This window comes from Heterodontus francisci, chromosome 34, assembly GCF_036365525.1.
Source record: "Heterodontus francisci isolate sHetFra1 chromosome 34, sHetFra1.hap1, whole genome shotgun sequence".
In the NCBI taxonomy this organism is placed as follows: domain Eukaryota; kingdom Metazoa; phylum Chordata; class Chondrichthyes; order Heterodontiformes; family Heterodontidae; genus Heterodontus; species Heterodontus francisci.
Genome location: NC_090404.1, coordinates 21,039,910 through 21,057,416, shown reverse-complemented (window position 1 = coordinate 21,057,416; position 17,507 = coordinate 21,039,910). Strand labels below are relative to the sequence as shown.

At 44.9% G+C, this 17,507-nt stretch overlaps 1 long non-coding RNA gene across 1 annotated transcript; it reads left to right on the top strand.

Annotated features, from left to right (window-relative positions):
- Positions 1-548: 548 nt before the first annotated feature.
- LOC137349191 (uncharacterized) lies at positions 549-9,948 on the top strand. Its single transcript, XR_010969279.1, has 3 exons — positions 549-904; positions 2,436-2,559; positions 9,551-9,948. It is a non-coding gene; the product is annotated as an uncharacterized lncRNA (long non-coding RNA).
- The last annotated feature ends 7,559 nt before the right edge of the window (positions 9,949-17,507 follow it).

The window sequence follows — 17,507 nt, the reverse complement described above, 5'->3', positions numbered from 1 at the left end:
GAAGCTCCGCCATTGAACCTCCCAATACGAGCGCCGGAAGGGAGCGGCAAGTATTCGGGAATGGCGAGCAGACAGACGGCGGACGGAGCGGGGAAGAGAAGCGGTGATTGAGCGGGGAACTGAAGGGGGCGATTGAAGCTGCGATCGCGGGAGGGAGCAGGGACCTGAATGCGACCATTGAGGCGGTTTGGATTTAATTCGTGTTTTGTGTCAAATTGAGCAGCGCTATCTTTATTCCTGGCAGCTGCCACAGACGTCGCAGACAGTGATGTTTCAGTCGATTAGCATTTGCGAATGTGCCACTGATGCAGCACCTAGTGGTTACGTTAATATATGTTCACTGTTTTATACCATTTTATTTTTCTGAGTATGAAACATGAACTGCCCGTCCATTCTCCGACTTATAAATGACAGCCTATACTGCCCAGAATGCTCCGCGTGGGCAAATACGGCCTATCCCCAACAGAAGGGCAGTAATGCGCAGACGCAGAGTTGCCCCGCCTACACGGTGCCCGCCTATCAGTGCGGAGCATGCGCGGTGCGGCTCCCGGAAGCTGAGAGCACCTTCTGCAACTCTGAGTTTCAGCGGTTCTCAGGACTCAAATCACAGCCGCCGGGTTCGTCCGATGTGCGGCGAGAGCCCGGGGGCGGAGGGGGAGACACTATTAAATTGATGGTGTAGCGCCTCCCCTATTCAGCCGCCGAGTCAGGAAGCCTGTGAGTTGATTGGCTGGTCAGTATTGTACCTTTCTCCAAAGTTAGGAAGTTTGTCCAAGGAGGTGGCAGTTAAATTAAAAGAAAAATACTGCGGATGCTGGAAATCTGAAATAAAAACAAGAAATGCTGGAAACGCTCAGTAGGTCTGGCAGCATCTGTGGAGAGAGAAGCAGAGTTAACGTTTCAGGTCAGTGACCTTTCTTCAGAACTGGAAATTAAACATTCCAGTTTTCCTCAGAATAAGGAGCAGTTTCCCTAGATTTAACTGACACCAACAGAAGGGAAATGAGTAGCTGGTGAGTCTTTTTTATTTTTAAGTAGTGAGGTTTATTCGTAGTCACAAGTTTTATTATCAAATAGATAGAGGAATGGCAGGGCTGCTCTAACCTCTGGAGTGCACATCCTGTGCTAGAGAAAATCGATAATGTAGAAAATTTATGGCATAGAAGGAGGCCATTCAGCCCATTGTGTCTGTGCCAGCTGAAAAAGAGGTATTCAGATTAATCCCACTTTCCAGTTGTTACAAGTTCAGAGAGACCATTAAGATATGAACCCCCAGACCAATTTAACAAGATTTCACATTTTAAGTCTTTTATTATAACCACTAAACTTAAAAAAAAAATCCCCAATTAACTAAATAGCACTTTGTAAATAGCTGATACCCCAAATTGTAATCAAATATATTTTCTTTACTTATTCAACACTTGAACATGTCACACTACACTGATATATTACACAATCCTTTTTGATGACAAAAGCCATTGCGGTTAAAAGTTCCAAATTCCTGTCAACGGTGGGGCTGCTCAGACCTCGAGTGCACGTCCTGTGCGATGTGAGAACTTCAGAGACCCATTTGTGCAGGAAGGGGAGGCGGTGGCGTACTTGTATGGTCACTGGAACATGGGTTCAAATCCCACCACGGCAGAAGGTGAAATTTGAATTCAATTGATAAATCTGGAATTAAAAAGCCATCTGGTTCATGAGATGGGAAATCTGCTTTCCTTACCTGGTCTGGCCTACATGTGACTCCAGATCCGTAGCAATGTGGTTGACTTTTAAATGCCCTCTGAAACAGCGTAGAAAGCCATTCAGTTCTCAAGGGCAATTAGGGATGGGCAATAACTACTTGTCGAGCCAGCGACACCCACATCACATGAATGAATAACAAAAAACTTGCAGCAGCTTGAGCTCTGGATTTTGGAGAATGAACAGCAGCTGGTGTCCCTGTGGTACATCTGTGAGGTGAGAGCTTTGTGGATAGAACATTTATAGATGTCACCCTGCAGCTTTAAGAGGATGCAGGGGTAGAGGGAATGGATGGCCAAAAGACCGTCGAGAAGAAACAGGCAGGAAGTGCAGGCGACCCCTGAGTGCATTCCACTCTCCAACCAGTATTTTTAGTTCTGAATACTGAGGAAAATAATGGTTCTCTGGGGCGTGCAGCCAGAGCAAGTCCATGACACCACGGTTGGCTCAGCTGCACAGGGGGGCACAAAGAAGACTGGAAGAGCAATAGTGATAGGAGATTCAATAGTCAGGGGAATAGACAGGCGTTTCTGCAGCTGCAGACCTGAATCCAAGGTGGTGTGTTGCCTCCCTCGGGACAATGTGCAGCAGGGTGCATGTTCAGCCATCCTGGGCCAGGAAGCAGGAGGAGAAAATGTTGTGAATTTCTATCCTGGACTGACGGTGATGGCTTTTGTAAACTCCTTTTACAGGGTATTAGAAAGGGAGGATTTGCAGATGGGGAAACTCAAACCAAACATCATATCAAGATCTGACAGAGCCACTCAATTAATCAGGACCTGAATATCATCAGCTTTTGAATGTGGAAGGAAAAAGGTTTGTCTGTTCTGTCTGTGGGAAAAGATTTCAGGTATCAGTGTGACTGGAAAATCACTGAGATACACAAAGCCCTGATTAGACCACAGCTGGAGTATTGTGTTCAGTTCTGGGCACCACACCTTAGGAAGGATGTATTGGCCTTGGAGGAAGTGCAGCGTAGATTTACCTGATGCCTGGACTCTAAGGGTTAAATTACAAGTGGAGATGACACAAATGAGTCTTTACAGCACAGAAGGAGGACATTCAGCTTTTTGATTCCATGCCAGCTCTCTGTAGAACAATCCAGTCAGTCCCATTCCCCTGCTCTATCCCTGTAATCCTGCAGGTTTATTTCCCTCAGGTGCCCATCTAATTTCCTTTTGAAATCATTGATTGTCTCTGCTTTCACCACCCTCGTAGGCAGTGAGTTCCAGGTCATTACCATTCGCTGTGTAAAAAAACTTCTTCCTCACAGCCTTATTGTATCATGCCTGAAACCTTAATCTGTGTCCCCTAGTACTTCTACCATCAGCTAATGGGAACAGCTTTTCTTTGTCTACCTTATCTAAACCAGTCATAATCTTGTACATCTCGATCAGATCTTAACTCAATCCCCTTTGGTAAAAGGAGAACAAGCCCAGCTTCTCCAACCTAATCTTGTAACTAAATTCCCTCAGTGTTTGCAGCTCGGATTCCAGTTCAATGACTCTGAGCTGAAGCTCTTTGAGCCGCAAACACTTACTGCAGATGTGTTTGCCCTGAATCACGCTGGTATCCAGGAGCTCCCACATGCAGCTGTGACATATCACCTGTCCTGCCACTCTTAATGTGTTTTTATTGACTACTTAATTATTTTATTCAATTATTTTATTTTATTTTCCTTTTAATATATTTTATTAAGCTCACCACTAATTCCTTTACTATTTTTAACGTTAGGATTAAAATGGACCTTAATCACTTACCAGATACTCACCAAACAGGTAACTTCTTCCATGCTCTCTCTGAGATTGTGAGTCACACGGATGTCACTTTTCAGTTTTTTTTCCCCTGCTCTGCTCCCGCTATGTCTGCCTCCAGTCTCCGACTCTGGCTTTTTGGCGCGCTTTTTAAACCTCCGCTCCGGCGGTGCTCCTCTCTCTGTCTCGCTCTGACTCTGGTCTCCGAGTCTCGACTTTTGTTGCTAGACGCCTGCTCAGGTTTGGAAAAAGGAACCCGACCGAACCACAGCAGACCCGAGCCTGACCCAGCCCGAGTCCCTCCAATTTAGCCCCGGACCCGACCCGACCCGACCATCCGTTTACTTACCTTACTTTCACCGAACCTGCAAGAAGCTGCAGCGCGTGAGTGATGATGTCATAGTGACGTCACTCGCTCACTGCGCAGACTCAGTTTCATCCCGGACTGCCAGCTCAGGTAAGTCTTTTTTTAAAATTTCAGTACCTACCGGCAGAGTGCTTACCGTGTGTGTCCGACCCGACTTGGCCCGACCCGACCTGGACTCGGCCTGACCCGACCCGAACCCGTCATGTCATCGGGTCCCGTCAGGTTCGGGTCGGGTAGCAGGCCTCTATTTGGTGCGCTTTTTAAACCTCCACTCCGGCAGTGCTCCTCTCTCTCTCCCGCTCTGTGTGTCTCTGATGCAACACTTTGTCCCATGACCATGGTTTTCTTGATGCTTATAGTCAAGGAGAACAAGTTACAGGCATTGGCACTAACTAGACCTAGTCATCACAAGGAGACACAATCTACCCAGTGTTCTTCACACCCACACCTACCAGAGAGCAGATTGCGACACCGACCACTCTCTGATCAGCAGCAGAGTGAAGGTGCGCCCCCGAAAGTTCCACAGATCCAAACATGACAGCCCGCCACACGTCAACATCCCTTGTATAAGCAATGATGCCAAATCCCAGCACTTCACACTGCCACTAGAACACTTCTACCCACCAAAGACTTAACGGAAAGCACCGATGGGGACATTGATGAAGTTTGGAAGTCACTGAGCTCAATCATCGACGAAGCAGCAGAAGCATCATTTGGTAAAGGCAGAACCTGCAACAAGGGCTGGTTTGAAACCTACTCAGCTGAGATAAAATCTGTCATAGATGCAAAAAATAAAGCCTGCATAAACCCAATAGCTAAGACACTGCACAACCTGAAAGTAGCCAAGACAGCCTTGCAAAGGAGAGGAAGATACTGTGCAAACAAACACTGGATCAGCTTATGTCAAGAAATCCAAACTGCATGTGACAGGAAATCTATGAGCAATGTACAGAGGAATCAAGAGGGAGCTTGACCCTGCCATCACCAAAGTTGCTCCCCTGAAGTCAGCAGATGGTAAAATACTCATCGACAGAAGTAAAGGGAAGTCTCGCTGGGCTGAACACTACTGTGAGCTGTACTCCTGTGAGTCTGATATCTCCCAGGACTCAACATTGAGTTCAACCATTTCAGACCATGAATCCTATTTGACTGTTTTTTCCACCATGTGTCAGTCTTAAACTTATTTTTCATGATTTTGCTTTTGGACAGAACTTTTAATTATTCTGCCATTAACACTCTCTGGGTAAATGCTTTGTCTTTTACTACAACTATTAACACTCCCTTTGCCTTTTCTTCCATGACATCTTTGTCATTTAATCTCTCCCACCCTCACCCCTATCACAGACCTTCCATTTTGTTCTCCACCCTCCCCCCCCTCCCCCCCACATCACTTGCTCAAAACCTAATACATTTCTAAACTTTCCCAGTTCTGATGAAAGGTCATCGACCTGAAACATGAACTCTGATTCTCTCTCCACAGATGCTGCCAGACCTGCTGACTGTTTCCAGCAGTTTGTGTTTTTATTTCAGATTTTCAGCATTTGCAGTATTTTGCTTTTGTTGGGACTTAGCTGCTGATTTTGGCTTCTTTTACTTTGAATGGACCACATGTTTGACGGAAAGAGAGAGGAAAGAATGTTCCATAGAAACCAGAATTGTCTGTTCTGAATTTCTATCCTGTACTGACAGTGATGGCTTTTGTAAACTTTTTAAAGGGTATGAGAAGAGAATGATTTCCAGGAAGCTCAAACTAAATATCACATCAAAATCTGACAGTCACTCGATTTATCAAGAACTGAATATCTTCAGACTTTGAATGTGGAAGGAGAAATGTTTGTCTGTTCTGTCTGTGGGAAAAGATTTCAAAATCAGTGTGACTGGAAAAGCACCGAGACACACACACCCGAGTGAGAGTGTTCCAGTGCCCTGACTGTGGAAAGAGCTTGAACCAGTTACACAGCCTGAAAAAACATCACACCATTCACAGTGGGGAGAAACTGTACACGTGTTCTGTGTGTGGATGAGGCTTCAACTGATCATCCAACCTGGAGAGACACAAGGACACCTGCACTATGGAAAAACTGTGGGAAGGGATTCAGTTACTCATCCCAGCTGGAAACTCATTGACGCACTCACACCGGGGAGAGGCTGTTCTCCTGCTCTGAGTATGGGAATAGATTCACCTGTTCATCCACCCTGCTGAGACACCAGTGAGTTCACACTGGGGAGAGACCGTTCACTTGCGCTCGAGTGTGTGGGAAGGGATTCACTCAGTCATCCAACCTGCTGACACACAAGAACATTCACAGTGATGAGACCTTTTAAATGTTCTGAATGTGAGAAGACCTTTAAAAGCAGATGTGAAATGGTGAAACACCAAAGTGCTTACACTAGGGAGAGGCCGTTCACCTGCTCCAAGTGTGGGAAAGGTTTCACTACTTCATCCGCCCTGATGAGTCACCAGCGAGTTCACACTGGGGAGAGGCCATTCAGCTGTTCAGAGTGTGGGAAAGGATTCATTTGTTTGTCCAACCTGCTGAAACACCAGCAAGTTCACAGTTGACTGCAGTGGTTGGATTCTGCTGCTATTGCTGTTAAGCCAGGACTGAACCACGTTCATTCTGACGGTTAAAGAAAGATCTGCACGTATACAGCATCTTCCACTACGTCAGGACATGTCAAAGTGCTTTACAGTCAATGAAGTACGATTGAAGTGTAGTCACTGTTATAATGTAGGAAACACAGCAGCCAATTGCACACAGCAAACTCTCGAGTGGGAATTGAACCCACAACCTTCTGACTCAGAGGTAACAATGGTAACAACTGAGTCAGAGTCACAGTTCATTTCTGTTGTGAACTGGTGTTAGGATCACTGGACCTTGTAACATGATTATATCTTATAGATTGTGATTTTTTTAAAGTTCACGATGGACTCCAGGTGGTCAGCTGACCTCCCCTCCACTCTGTAAAAGGTTACCAGGACAACAGAGGGAACAGATCCAAGACTGTTTTCTGAAGAACAGAGATTACAGCACTAACACCTGAAGAACAATGGGTTTCACCCTCCCAGACTTTTGGATTGTAAAACAAGGAGTCAGCCATTGAGAACATGTAAATGAACCGGCAGGTGGTAACGCCTGGGGGCAGTGGAAAGGCCGAGTAGCTTTGTGAAACTAGACTTCTGGTCTTTGTATTTTGGGCAATATCACCCACAATTGAGGGAGACAAAAGCGGCCATTAGAGAAGCTGAGAGATCTTTAGAAAAGAGGATGGTGCACATTTCATCCAATCCGATCAGCATAACCTTCCATTCCTTTCTCCCTCACGTCCTTATCTAGCTTCCCCTTAAATGTATGTCTGCTATTCATCTCAACTACTCCCTGTGGTAGCATGTTCCACATTCTTCCCTCTCTTTGGGTAAAGAAGTTTCTCCTGAATTCTCTGTTGGATTTATTAGTGACTATCTGATATTCATCACCACTAGTTTTGGAATCCCCCACAAGTGAAAACATTTTCTCTACATCCAGCCTGTATAACCCTTTAATAATCTTAAAGACCTCTATCAGATCATCCATCAACCATCTCCTTTATCTGGGGGAAAGGGCTCCAGCCTGTTCAGCCTTTCCTGATAAGTTTATCCTCTCAGTTCTAGGACCAACCTTGCAAATCTTCCTTACACCTTTTCCAGTGCCTCCATATCCTGTTTATAGTATAGAGACCAGATCTGTTCACAGTTCTCCAAGTGTGATCTAACAAAAGTTCAATACAAATTTAACATAACTTCACTTCTTTACAATTCTATGCCTCTGGACATGAGGGAGAAGGCGCACTGCCAGAGATTGTGGTCCACATTGGTACCAATGATATAGGAAGAAAGAGGGATGAGGTCCTGCAGGCTGAGTTTAGGGAGTTAGGAAAGAGATTAGCAAGCAGAACCTCAAAGGTAGTAATCTCCAGATTACTCCCAAGCCCACGTGCTAGTGAGTATAGAAATAGGAAAATACACCAGATGAATGCGTGACTGGGGAGATGGTGCAGGAGGGAGGGCTTCAGATATTTGGGCCATTGGGACTGGTTCTGGGGAAGGTGGGACCCGTACAAACCGGACGGTCTACATCTGAACAGGCCTGGGACAAATATCCTTGCAGGAAGTTTTGCTAGTGCTGCTGGGGATGGTTTAAACTAGTTTGGCAGGGGGATGGGAACCTGAGGGTAGTTCCAGATAGGACAATTTCAGGCCAGGGAACGGAAGGCAAAAAGTTAGCGAGTGATTCGGAAGGGCAGAAAAAGCAAAGGTTAAAAAGTGTGCAGCACAGGAATTTGGCAGTGTTAAAAGGTATTTATTTAGATGCAAGGAGTATAGTAAATTAAGCCAACGAGCCTAGGGCACAGATAGACACGTGGCAACATGATATTGTTGCTATAATGGAAACTTGGCTTAAAGGGGACGCACAGTGGCACAGTGGTTAGCACCGCAGCCTCCAGGCTCCAGGGACCCGGGTTCGATTCTGGGTACTGCCTGTGCAGAGTTTGCAAGTTCTCCCTGTGACTGCGTGAGTTTTCACCGGGTGCTCCGGTTTCCTCCCACAGCCAAAGACTTGCAGGTTGATAGGTAAATTGGCCATTGTAAATTGCCCCTAGTGTAGGGAGGTGGTAGGGAATATGGGATTACTGTAGGGTTAGTATAAATGGGTGGTTGTTGGTCGGCACAGACTCGGTGGGCCGAAGGGCCTGTTTCAGTGCTGTATCTCTAAATAAATAAGAATGGTAGCTCAACATCCCTGGATATAGAGTTTTCAGGCGGGATAGAGAGGGGTGTAGCATTATTGGTTAAGGAATCAACAACAGCATTGAAGAGGGATGATATACTAAATGAATCATCAAATGAGGCCGTATAGGTGGAGATCAGAAATAAAAGGGGCAGCCACACTACTAGGAGTGAACCATAGACTAAAGGCCTGCTACCTGACATGAAGCCGACGGGACCCAACGACATGTGTCGGGGTCGGGCCAGTCGGATACACACAGCAAGAAGTGTGAAAAGTGAAAAACCTACCTGAGCTGGGAGTCCGGGATGTCAAAGAGGGAAACTCTGAGTCTGCACAGTGACCGAGTGTGCGTCTCTATGACATCATCATGCTCGTGCTGCAGCTCCCTGAAGATTGGGAGTCACAAGGTAAGTGAAGGGAACATTCCGGTGTTTGGGTTGGGTCGGGTGCAGGAAAAAATGGAGGGACTCAGGCTGGGTCGGGCTTGGGTCTGATGTGGTTCTGTTGGGTTTGGGTCGGGTTTTATTTTGTGACCTCGGCAGGCCTTTACTATAGACGCCCAAATAGTGAGAGGGAGATAGAGGAACAAATATGTAGACAAATTTCAGAGTGTAAAAACTATAGGGCAATAATAGTTGGAGATTTCAACTACCCTAATATCAACTTGGATACAAACAGTGTGTAGGGTCGTGAGTCTTTGGAACTGTCTTCCTCAAAAGGCGATGGAAGCAGAGTCTTTGAATATTTTTAAGGCAGAGGTAGATAGATTCTTGATAAGCAAGGGGGTGGAAAATTATCGGGAGTAGGTGGAAATGTGGAATAATCAGTTCAGCTATGAACTTATAGAATGGTAGAGCAGGCTCGAAGGGCCGAGTGGCCTACTCCTGCTCCTAATTCGTATGTTTGTATACTTCCAGCCAGAGAAGCTGTGAGGCTGACCAGCTAAGCAAAGGTGCCTTGCCTACAAAAACAGTTTCAAACCATCTTTGAACAACTGAGGCCGAGAGAAGTTGCAAGGTGACTTTGAATTCCCCACCGGCGGAAGTAAACCAGAAGTCTGAAACACTTCAGCAAGTTCAAGACTACAAACATCCAGGCCTGCATCTTTGAAAAGACTTTCCTCCTGAGATGAATCAACAGGTTTTTGCAAACCACAAAACTCTGACATCACTTGGGACTTTAAGTGCATCTTACCTTTTCCTTTCTATACATCGATCCTTATGTGTGTGAATGTGTGTGAGTGGGTGAAGGTTGTGAACAATTCAGTTATTGTGGAAAAAATAGTTATCTTTCTCTCTTTAAACCTACAAGAAAACGTGTCACTGGTCTGTTTATTTGACCCTTAAAACACTCAGGGGCTAAAACACTAGTTTAACAAAAACACTATCTGTGGTCAGTTGAGAGGTGAAAAGTGGAAGCCAGTCACCCCATTTCCTACCTGTCTGTAAGAGGGACTGAGTGTAATGTATCATCGGCAAACCTGGATACAGAGTTAGGTGGGAAAGTAAGCAGTGAGGACACAAACAGGCTGCAGAGGGATATAGACAGGTTGGGTGAGTGGGCAAGAATATGGCAGATGGAATACAATGTGTCAAAGTAGGAAGTATTCCACTTTGATAGGAAAAATAAAAAAATCAGTTTTTATGAATGGTGAGAGACTGAAAAATTTTTATTTTTATTTTATTAGAGATACAGCACTGAAACAGGCCCATCGGCCCACCGAGTCTGTGCCGAACATCAACCACCCATTTATACTAATCCTACACTAATCCCATATTCCTACCAAACATCCCCACCTGTCCCTATATTTCCCTACCACCTACCTGTACTAGTGACAATTTATAATGGCCAATTTACCTATCAACCTGCAAGTCTTTTGGCTTGTGGGAGGAAACCGGAGCACCCGGAGAAAACCCACGCAGACACAGGGAGAACTTGCAAACTCCACACAGGCAGTACCCAGAATCGAACCCAGGTCCCTGGAGCTGTGAGGCTGCGGTGCTAACCACTGCGCCACTGTGCCGCCAGAATGTTTCCATTCTGAGGGACCTGGTATCCTCATATGTGAATCACAGAAAGTTAACATGCAGGTATAGTAAGCAATTAGGAAGGCAAATGGTATGTTAGCTTTTGTTACAAAGGGATTGGGGTATAAGAGTAAAGAAGTCTTACTACAGTCATACAGGACATTGGTGAGGCCCCACCTGGAGAACTGTGTGCAGTTTTGGTCTCCTTACATAAAAAGGGACATAGTTCCCCCTGAGCAAATGTAACACAGGTTGACTAGTCTGAGTCCTGGGATGAGGAGATTGCTCTACTTACTCACAGAATGTGGATATTAATGGAAAAGCCAGCATTTATTGGCCATTCCTAATTCCCCTTGAGAATGTGGTCGTGAGCCACCTCATTGAACATAACTGAATGTCTTGCTGAGCCGTTTCATAGGGCAGTTAAGTCAGCCACATTTCTGTGGGTCTGAGGTCACATATAGGGCAGATTGAGTTTTTAAAAATTCATTCATGGGATGTGGGCATCACTGGCTAGGCTGGCATTTATTGCCCATCCCTAATTGCCCTTGAGAAGGTGGTGGTGAGCTGCCTTCTTGAACCGCTGCAGTCCATGTGGGGTAGGTAGACCCACAGTGCTGTTAGGATGGGAATTCTAGGATTTTGACCCAGTGACTGTGAAGGAACAGCGATATAGTTCCAAGTCAGGATGGTGTGTGGCTTGGAGGGGAACTTGCAGGCGTTGGTGTTCCCATGCATTTTTTGCCCTTGTCCTTCTACTTGGTCGAGGTCACGGGTTTGGAAGGTGCTGTCTAAGGAGACTTGGTGCATTGCTGCAGTGCATCTTGTAGATGGTACACGCTGCTGCCACTGTGCGTCGGTGGTGCAGGGAGTGAATGTTTGTGGATGGGGTGCCAATCACGTGGTCTGCTTTGTCCTGGATGGTGTCGAGCTTCTTGAGTCTTGTTGGAGCTGCACCCATCCAGGCAAGTGGAGAGGATGCCATCACACTCCTGACTTGTGCCTTGTAGATTTTGGACAGGCTTTGCGGAGTCTGGAGGTGAGTTACATGCCGCAGGATTCCTAGCCTCTGACCTCCTCTTGTAGGTATTTATATGGTGACTCCAGTTCAGTTTCTAGTCAATGGTAAAACCCAGAATGTTGTTAGTGGGGGATTCAGCGATGGTAATGCCATTGAATGTCAAGGGGAGATGGTTAGATTCTCTCTTGTTGGAGATGGTCATTGCCTGGCCCTTGTGTGGCACGAATATTACTTGCCACTTATCAGCCCAAGCCTGGATATTGTTCAGGTCTTGCTGCATTTCTACAGCCAATTTGATTCACTCCACGTGATATCAAGAAACGACTGAAGGCACTAGATACTGCAAAGATGGCAGATCTCTTTCCTAAAAGAAAATTAATGAACCAGGTGGGTTTTTAGGACAATCCTGTAGTTTCATGGTCACCATTACTGAGACTAGCCTTTTTTTAATCCCAGATTTATTTAATTAATTGAGTTTAAATCCTAAACTTCCGTAGTGGGATTTGAATTTGTGTCTCTGCATCATTAATCCAGGCCTCTGGATTACCAGTTCAGTAACATAATCACTATGCCACAGCACCCCCACTATGATCCATCTCCTCCCATGAGGAGAGATTGAGTAGACTAGGCCTTCTATTCCCTGCAGTTTAGAAGAATGAGAGATGATCTGACTGAAACATAATAAATTCTTAAGGGACTTGACAGGGTAGATGCTGAGAAAATGTTTCCCCTGTCTGGGGAATCTAGAACACTGGGTCACAGTCTCAGGATAAGGGGTCGGTCATTTAGGACTGAAATGAGGAGAAATTTCTTCACTGAAAGGGTTGTGAATCTTTGGAATTGTCTACCCCAGGGAGCTGTGGATGCTCAGTCGTTGAGTATATTTAAGACAGAGATTGATAGATTCTTGGGTACTGAGTGAATTAAGGGATATGGGGATAGTGCGGGAAGGTGGAGTTGAGGTAGAAGATCAGCCGTGATTTTGGTGAATGGCAGAACAGGCTCGAAGGGCCAAATGGCCTCCTCCAGCTCCTATTTCTTATGTTCATTAAACCTCAGTCTGGTTCCTCTCAAGCTGCTGAGTGAGTGAATTAAATCTTTCTTGACAAATCACCAAGATACCAGACTACAAGTCATGCCTGAAACATCATTTATTGGTTACAAATCACAACTTAGTTAAATCTGGGCACACAGACACTTTATAGACATGTATAAACACATAGAAATGTAATCAGAGTTATCCAGCAGTTGAGCACTAATAGGGAGAGTATTTCACAAAAACAAGTAATAAATGCAGGGGTGAGAGTGGCCAAAGACCAAAAGGTTTGAAAATTAGTGGCCGGAGACAAAAAAGTCTGATTTTTTTTTTTTGACAATGAATCTTGTAATTACAGCACTGTTATTGAAGCAAACTAGTTGAGTAATGGCAATTTTGTGCAATTTTGCATCTGTAATGAATAAAATTGCACTGTACTCAGAATACAATTTCATGAGACTTACCTGACAGCTGATAATTGGTTTTACAGAGTTTCATGATCTCAATGTCCTGCTTCTGCCTATTTATAGCTTGTTCATGTAAAAGGTGTTCTGTGAAGATGTGTCAACTTTAATGGAAAGTAATATATATAAACATACCAGATGGCACATTCTGGTACCTTGGTAAGTGATGTGCACAAATCAGTAGGTATATAAATTAATAAAAAGTAAACATTTCAGAGACATTGACAATCCAGAAACTTGAACATAAGTGGGGACATTTTTCTTATTTTGTGTTATGACATAATCACCTGAATGAAGCAGAAAGCAAAACCAGGTAGGGAGGATTGTATACCAGTTATACAGCCTGTCCAATTTACTGTCCATAAACTTAAATGGACAGGAATATCACATACATTCTGTTCGGAGCATGTGATACTCCCGATCCAATTTTCTTTCAGATAATTATTTACCTCCAGCTACTAAAGAGGAAAATAACCTCATTAACTTCAGCAAATGTGGTGCCTGTGCATATAGAATGCTTGTTATTAAATATCATGACTCCTGGTACATTTTATAATTTAAAATAATTAGTCACATTATAAAGATTTTGAACTAAAATAATCTTGTTGCAGTGCAGATCTCAATTCTAAATGAAAACGAATTAAAAATGTTTTTTTTCCTTCCAAGTGTCCAAATATTATGTAACATAAAAATTGCCCCAGATCTTGCTAGTGACAGTGGAAAAATAATGAGACTAGTATTGTACCTCTGGGAAGCAAATCCTGCACTCCGGGTCCCACTACCTGGTGGGACGTCCTGCCCCATGTGCCCAAAGATCTGCCGATCAAGAATCGGCCTGTTCAGTAACCTGAAGACCCATGGCAGAAACTCGTGACCTTGAGTAGACGTCATCCTCAAATCGAGGGACAGCCGACGACGTCTTCAGTAACAAGTTTGAGGTTCTGTTGCATCATCCTCAAATCAGGCTCAAAAGTTTGGTAATGGCCCTGTGACAATGCAGCAGGTCCAATGGACAGCTGTATATCCCAACAGTGATGAACACTTCTGGCTCCTGTTCTACTGCATCAATTGGTGCAGTGGCAGCTGCATTTAACAGCAAGGTGAGCTGAAAATCATAACTATTGTGTTGGCTTGGAAAAAGGCAGCACTCTGTATATACATATTCATACATGTACAGAGTATTGTGTCATCAGTCTCAGAAGTCCAGTGACCATTTATAATGACTGCAGAGAACTCACAGGATAGTTGCACTGTAGCCATTACACAGCACTTGTGGTGCAGGACAGCCATTTCCAGATAATCTTAAGCAATGTCAAACCACACATTGAAGAAAGATGTCCAGAGTTATACTCCTTGTCTTGCATCACTATGGTGCAAAATACGGCTTCACACTGACTCAAGGTTTACAGTGTGACTGGGGCAGTAGACAGTGAAAATGGAGATGAACAATGAATGGAATTCAGCCAAACACCTGAGCAAACTGATAAGTGGAAACTCCAGATCACTTCAGTTGCTGTAAAGCACAGGATATATTCAGTTTATACAGTTCATGCTCACAACAGGATATTCACATGCAGTAACCAGTTTGTGCAGGGTTTTCAGAAATTACTTCAGACACACACAGCTGTGTAAATGGGGGCAAGTTTCAAATTCCTATTGACAGACCAATGTTTTTGCTGCAGACCAGCGACTTGCCAGCTACTGATCCTGCACCATTAACTTTAAGCCATATCAAATGAGCTGTGTCAGTTCTCAGGTGGTCTCTGCTAAGATATCCCAAAAAGGGAAAAACACTGGGAATTGGTCTGTGTTTACACACACCTCCTTTTTGGCCATTAACAGAAGACTGACACACTGAAGTTGTGAAGGAGTATTTCGTTCCACCCACTTGCTTTCCTGGTTAAAATTCATTTCCACCGAGGTGGAAGACTATAAAAAGTAAAGATGACTTAAAAACAGGTAAAAAGACATCTGGGCAGCGTCGTGGTTGGACGGCTTTTGGTTAAGGTCGGAAAGGGAAAGGCCAATGGTAGATTTCTGAAACCCCAATGTCGGAAATCCGCTATTTGGTGGAAATTTCTCATCCCCAAGTTAAATATGAACTTGCTGGTGTTTCAGCAGGTTGGATGACTGAGTGAATCCCTTCCCACACTCTGAGCAGGTGAACAGTCTCTCCCCAGTGTGAACTCGCTGGTGTCTCAGCAGGGCAGCTGAATGAGTGAATCTCCTCCCGTACTCAGAACAGGTGAATGATCTCTCCCCTGTGTGAATGCGCTGATGTGCAGTGAGGTTGCCCGATTGTCTGAACCCAGTCCCGCAGTGAGAACACCTGAATGGTTTCTCATCAGTGTGAACACGCTGATGTGACATCAGTTCAGCCGAACATTTATAGCAATTCCCACAGCCTGGACTTTTGAATGGCCTCTCCCCAGTGTGAACCCGCTGGTATATCAGCAGGTCAAATGATTGCGGGAATCCCGTCCCGCATTCAGAGCAGGTGAACGGCCTCTCCAGGGTGTGACTGCGTGGATGAGGTTCCAGCTCTACTGGATAATGCAATCTCTTTCCACAGTCCCCATATTTACATGGTTTCCTCCCAGTGTGACTGCACTTATGTTTCGACAGGCCAGGTGATTGGCTGAAACCTTGTCCATGCACAGAACACGTGTACAGTTTTTCCCCACTGTGATCGCTACTTTTTCCTTTCACATTCAAAATCCAGTGATATTCTGGTTACAGTAAATTGGGCGACTGCTTCAGATCCTGATCTGATGTTTGCTTTGCATTTCCCAGCTGCAAATCCTCCCCTTCTAAAACCCTGTGAAACTGATTTAAAAAAGAAAAAAAGTGTATAAGATAACCCACAAAAACACAAAGGCAGGTTGTGAAATGGAGCTGAATGAATCTGGTAATTTATGGCTCGGAAAAGTGACCATGAAAGCTGCTAGATTGAGGTACAACCCCAACTGGGTCACTAATGTCCTTCAGGGAAGGGAACCTGCCACCCAGTCTGGACCTACACAAGACTCTGCCCTCTATGGGAGGAAAGAGAGAGGGGCAGGGAGAGCAGAGGGAGTTGATCGCTGTACAGCTCGTTCAGAACTTTGACAGAACCTCCCAAACTCTCATGTAGAGTGACCAGGATAGCAGGTGTATGCGAACACCTTCAAGTTCTTCTCCAAGTCACACACCATCCTGACATCCAGTACTGGATGAATAGAAATTACCTCCATTTAAATATTGGGAAGTCTGAAGCCATTGTCTTCAGTTCCTGCTACAAACTCCACTCCCTAGCCACCAACTCTATCCCTCACCCTGGCAACTGTCTGAGGCTAAACCAGACCTTTCATAACCTTGGTGTCATATTTGACCCTGAGAAGAGCTTTCGACTGCCTATCGGTGCCATCACTCAGACCACCTATTTCCACCTCAGTAACATCGCCACTGCCTCAGCTCATCTACCTCTGAAACTTACATCCATGTATTTGTTACCTCTAAACGTGACTATTCTAACACACTCCTGGCCGGCCTCCCACATTCTACCCTCTGTAAACTTGAGATCATCCAAAACTCTGCTGCCTGTGTCCTTACTCGGACCCAGTCCTGTTCACCCATCACCACTGTGCTCACTGGCCTACACAGGCTCCCAGTTAATCAGCACCTCAATTTTCAAATCCTCATCCTTGTTTTCAAATCCCTCCATTCCCTCACCCCTCACTATCTCTATAATCTTCTCCAGCCCTACAACCCTCCGAGAGATCAGGGTTCATCTAATTCTGGCATCTTGAACATCCCTGATTTTCATTGCTCCACCACTGGTGGCCGTGCCTTCAGCTGCCAAGGCCATAACCTTTGGAAATCCCTCCCTAATCCTCTCCGCCTCTCTACCTCACCTTCCGTGATTCAGACACTGATTAAAACCCACCTCTCTGATCAAGCTTTTGATCATCTGCCCTAATATCTCCTTATGTGGCTCAGTGTCAAATGTTGCTTTATAAACACTCCTGTGAAACACCTTGGAACATTTTATTACATTAAAGGTGCTACATAAATACAAGTTGTTGTTAACTTGGACATATATCACCGTTCCTTCATCATCACTGGGTGAAAATCCTGTAACTCCTTCCCTAACACCATTGTGGGAGCACCTTCACCACATGGACTGCAGCGGTTCAAGAAGAAGGTCCACCATCACCTTCTCAATGGACAACTGGGGATTGGTAATATATGCTGGTCTGGCCAGTGACACCCATATCATAAGAATGAAGTAACATCTGTATATGTAAAATGGATTAACAGCATCTGCAGAAATACTTGTTACTGAAT